Source organism: Chrysemys picta, unplaced genomic scaffold (genome assembly GCF_011386835.1).
Source record: "Chrysemys picta bellii isolate R12L10 unplaced genomic scaffold, ASM1138683v2 scaf1199, whole genome shotgun sequence".
NCBI classification, from domain to species: Eukaryota; Metazoa; Chordata; order Testudines; family Emydidae; genus Chrysemys; species Chrysemys picta.
The window spans coordinates 5,001-10,000 of NW_027053906.1; the positions used below are offsets into that span (position 1 = coordinate 5,001).

Below are 5,000 nucleotides of genomic sequence, written 5' to 3' on the forward strand. Positions count from 1 at the left end.
CTGACCCTCCCCGGCCGCAGCGAGGGACTGCCTCCCGGCCGACAGGATCGGGCCCCTGGAAGTCTGGGGGGGGGGGGGGAAATCGCCCCACGCCTCCGAGGAGGGCTGCCCGGGCGGGCCTGGCCCCGGAGCTCGAAAAAAAAAAAAGGATCGGGCCCACTAGAGACATGGACCAGGCCGCCCTGGGCTCACCCTCCCCGGCCGCAGCGAGGGACTGCCTCCCGGCCGACTGGATCGGGCCCCTGGAAGTCTGGAAAAAAGACTGGAACCTGACGCCTCCGAGGAGGGGGCGCCCAGGGAAGGAGGGAGATCCGGGTTGACCTGGTGACCGGACGGGAAAGAGGCCACCGGGCGTCCCCCCCCTTAAAACCTAGGGGTTGACCTGGTGGCCGGAAAGCGAACCGGCCAGCAGGTGAACCCTTTCGATTCCACGGGTTGACCTGGTGCCCGGGAAGCGAACCGGCCAGCAGGTGAACCCGTTCGATTCCACGGGTTGACCTGGTGCCCGGGAGGGGACTCTGAAAATTTTTCAGCCCTTTCGACTCGGGGTTGACCTGGTGGCCGAGAGGGGACTCGCACGGCAGGCAAGCCGCCCTGGGCTCACCCTCCCCGGCCGCAGCGAGGGACTGCCACCCGGCCGACTGGATCGGGCCCCTGGAAGTCTGGAAAAAAGAATGGAACCTGACGCCTCCGAGGAGGGGGCGCCCAGGGAAGGAGGGAGATCCGGGTTGACCTGGTGACCGGACGGGAAAGAGGCCACCTGGCGTCCCCCCCCCTTAAAACCTAGGGGTTGACCTGGTGGCCGGAAAGCGAACCGGCCAGCAGGTGAACCCTTTCGATTCCACGGGTTGACCTGGTGGCCGGAAAGCGAACCGGCCAGCAGGTGAACCCGTTCGATTCCACGGGTTGACCTGGTGCCCGGGAGGGGACTCTGAAAATTTTTCAGCCCTTTCGACTCGGGGTTGACCTGGTGGCCGAGAGGGGACTCGCACGGCAGGCAAGCCGCCCTGGGCTGACCCTCCCCGGCCGCAGCGAGGGACTGCCTCCCGGCCGACAGGATCGGGCCCCTGGAAGTCTGGGGGCGGGGGGAAATCGCCCCACGCCTCCGAGGAGGGCTGCCCGGGCGGGCCTGGCCCCGGAGCTCGAAAAAAAAAAAAAGGATCGGGCCCACTAGAGACATGGACCAGGCCGCCCTGGGCTCACCCTCCCCGGCCGCAGCGAGGGACTGCCTCCCGGCCGACTGGATCGGGCCCCTGGAAGTCTGGGGGGGGGGGGGGAATGGAACCTGACGCCTCCGAGGAGGGGACGCCCAGGGAAGGAGGGAGATCCGGGTTGACCTGGTGACCGGACGGGAAAGAGGCCACCGGGCGTGCCCCCGTTAAAACCCCTAGGGGTTGACCTGGTGGCCGGAAAGCAAACCGGCCAGCAGGTGAACCCTTTCGATTCCACGGGTTGACCTGGTGCCCGGGAAGCGAACCGGCCAGCAGGTGAACCCGTCCGATTCCACGGGTTGACCTGGTGCCCGGGAGGGGACTCTGAAAATTTTTCAGCCCTTTCGACTCGGGGTTGACCTGGTGGCCGAGAGGGGCCTCGCACGGCAGGCAAGCCGCCCTGGGCTCACCCTCCCCGGCCGCAGCGAGGGACTGCCCCTCCCCACCCCCCGGCTGACAGGATCGGGCGCACTGGAAGTCCGGGACAGTATTTTCCCCGACGCCGGGGAGGGCGGGCGGAGGGGCTCTGGCGGCCAGCCCGGGCCCCGGAGCTCGAAAAGGAAAAAAGGACCGGGCCCGCGAGAGACGGGGGCCCTGCCGCAGGGGGGGGGGGCAGTCCGACCGGGGCTCACCGTGCGGCAGGCCCGGGCGTCGGCAGGGGAAAGCGGGCGAGGAGGCGCGGGGCCGGGTGCCTACGGCCATACCGGACCGAACGCCCCCGATCCCGTCCGATCTCGGAAGGTAAACCGTCCCGGGCCTGGCTAGTACTTGGATGGGTGACCGCCTGGGAATCCCAGGTGCCGTAGGCAGCTTTTCCCGGTCCGAGTCAGCTCTCTCTCCTTTTCTGGGGGGGAAGGAGAGGGGGGGACGGGCCGGAAAGCCCCTCGTCGCTCCTGCCGAGTCGGAGGTCGCGGCCGCAGGTCACGGGTCTGGGCGCCTGGGGTCCGGCTCCCCACCCACCCGGCTTCCTCCGCGGAGGACCCCCCCCGGGGCCACCGAAGCCGCTGGGGGAGACCCCGGGCATGGGGCGGACTGGCCCGGACCCTCCCGGCCGCCGGCCCGCAGGTCCGCCCCGAATCCCCCCCCGCGGCCACCCAGGCCAGGCCTGGCCAGGCGGGACGGACGGCGGGTGTCCAGCGCCCAGCGGCTTCCTCCAGCGGGGACCCACGGACCCCAAAGCCGCAGGGGGAGGCCCCGGGCCCGGGACGGACTCGCTCGGACCCCCTGCGCCCGGCCGCCGGCCCGCGGGACCGCCCCGAATCCCCCCGCGGCCACCCAGGCCAGGCCTGGCCAGGCGGGACGGACGGCGGGTGTCCAGCGCCCAGCGGCTTCCTCCAGCGGGGACCCACGGACCCCAAAGCCGCAGGGGGAGGCCCCGGGCCCGGGCCCGACTCGCTCGGCCCCCCCGCCTCCCCTGCGCCCGGCCCCCGGCCCGCGGGACCGCCCCGAATCCCCCCGCGGCCACCCAGGCCAGGCCTGGCCTGGCGGGACGGACGGCGGGTGTCCAGCTCCCAGTGGCTTCCTCCAGCGGGGACCCACGGACCCCAAAGCCGCAGGGGGAGGCCCCGGGCCCGGGACGGACTCGCTCGGCCCCCCCGCCTCCCCTGCGCCCGGCCCCCGGCCCGCGGGACCGCCCCGAATCCCCCCGCGGCCATCCAGGCCAGGCCTGGCCTGGCGGGCCGGTGTGCGGCTCCCCCGGGCTTCCTCCCCCGACGACCCGCGCCCCCCTGAGCCGCAGGCGGAGACCCCGGCCCCGGGGCGGACCGGCCCGGGCTCGCTCGAGCCCCCTGCGCCCGGCCCGCAGGACCGCCCCCCCGAATCCCCCGGGAGAGGCCCGGCCTGCACGCCACTGACGACCCGCGGCCCCCAAAGTCGCAGGAGGCGCCCCCCCCCGGTTAGCCCCGTCTCGCTCCGCGCCCCCCGCCCCTCGCTGCCGGGACCGGGCGCCGCCCCAGAGTCAGCCGCAGCCGGCCGGCCTGAGAGCTGCCCTCCTGTGGACGACGGTGAGTTTACCTTGATACTAACCGGCCGTCAGCCAGGTCAACCCCATTGCTAGACTGGGGTGGACCTGGTGGCCGAGTGGGGACTTGGAACATTTGACAGCTGCTTCCCGGGGCTTGACCGGTTGTCCTGAACGCCCCCCACCCCCAGCCCCAGCCCCCGGCTCCTGCTCCCCTCTCCCCAGCCTCGGTGCTCCGCTCCCTGCCTCGGAGGCTGCCTCTCTGCGGCGCCTGCATCGCCTCCGAGGACGCGCACCCTCCGGAGGCTGGACGTAAACCCACCACTGCCGCTGACCCGGCTCTCCGAGGGACGACTGTGAGGCCTCCCCCCCCCCCCCACCCCCGGACCGCCCTGGGGACGACTGCTAAGCCTCCCCCACCGGACCGCCCGGGGCAAGACTGCTAAGCCTCCCTCCCACACACACACACACACACTGTCGGGGGAGGACTATTAAGCTTTCCCCCTGGAGCGCCCGGGGCGGACGACTGTTAAGCCTGCCCCCGGAGTCCTCGGGGGAGGACTATTAAGCTTTCCCCCCTGGAGCGCCCGGGGGGGGACGACTATTAAGCCTGGCCCCCGGAGTCCTCGGGGGACGACTATTAAGCCTCCCCCGGACTGGCCGGGGGGCGACTATTAAGCCTCCCCCGGACCTGCTCCGTCTCGACTATTAAGCCCCCCTCTGTGGTCCTCAAGACCACTGCCGTGCTGCCCTCGGAGTGGGGTGACACCCGGGCCGGAAAGCAAACCGGCCACCAGGTCAACCCGTCGAATCCAATGGGTTGACCTGGTGGCCGGAAAGCAAACCAGCCGCCAGGTCAACCCGTCGAAACCAATGGGTTGACCTGGTGGCCGGAAAGCAAAACGGCCGCCAGGTCAACCCAGTAGATTCAGCGGGTTGACCTGGTGGCCGAACGGGGACTTTGAAAATTTGACAGCCGCTTCCCGGGGGTTGACCTGTTGTCCCGGTGGGGACTTTGAACATTTGACAGCCGCCTCCCAGGGCTTGACCTATTGTCCCGGTGGGGACTTTGAGAATTTTACAGCCGCTTCCCGGGGCTTGACCTGGTGGCCGAGTGGGGACGTTGAACATTTGACAGCCGCTTCCAGGGGGTTGACCTGTTGTCCTGAACGCCCCCCACCTCCCCCCCGGCTCCTGCTCCCCACTCCCCAGCCTCGGTGCTCCGCTCCCTGCCTCGGAGGCTGCCTCTCTGCGGCGGCTGCATCGCGTCCGAGGACGCTCACCCTCCGGAGGCTGGACGTAAAGCCTGACACCCGCCACCGCCGCCGACACGGCTCTCGGAGGGACGACTCTGAGGCCTCCCCCCACCCCCGGACCGCCCTGGGGACGACTGCTAAGCCTCCCCCCCGCCCACACCCACACCCACACTGTCGGGGGATGACTCTTAAGCCTCTCCCAGACTGCCTGGGGAACGACTATTAAGCCTGCCCCCCGGAGCACTCGGGGGACGACTATTAAGCCTCCCGCGGACTGCCCGGGGGATGACTATTAAGCCTCCCCTGGAACGACTATTAAGCCTCCCCCGGACTGGCCGGGGGGCGACTATTAAGCCTATCCTCGGGGGAGGACTATTAAGCTTTCCCCCTGGAGCGCCCGGGGGGACGACTATTAAGCCTGGCCCCCGGAGTCCTCGGGGGACGACTATTAAGCCTCCCCCGGACCTGCTCCCTCTCGACTATTAAGCCCCCCCTCTGCGGTCCTCAGCACCACTGCCGCGCTGCCCTGGGAGTGGGGTGACATCCGGTCCGGAAAGCAAACCGGCCACCAGG

General features: G+C 70.6%; 1 non-coding gene across 1 annotated transcript; it reads left to right on the top strand.

Annotated features, from left to right (window-relative positions):
* The first annotated feature begins 1,901 nt into the window (after positions 1–1,901).
* LOC135979756 (5S ribosomal RNA) lies at positions 1,902–2,020 on the top strand. Its single transcript, XR_010597002.1, has one exon. It is a non-coding gene; the product is annotated as a 5S ribosomal RNA (ribosomal RNA).
* Positions 2,021–5,000: the final 2,980 nt, after the last annotated feature.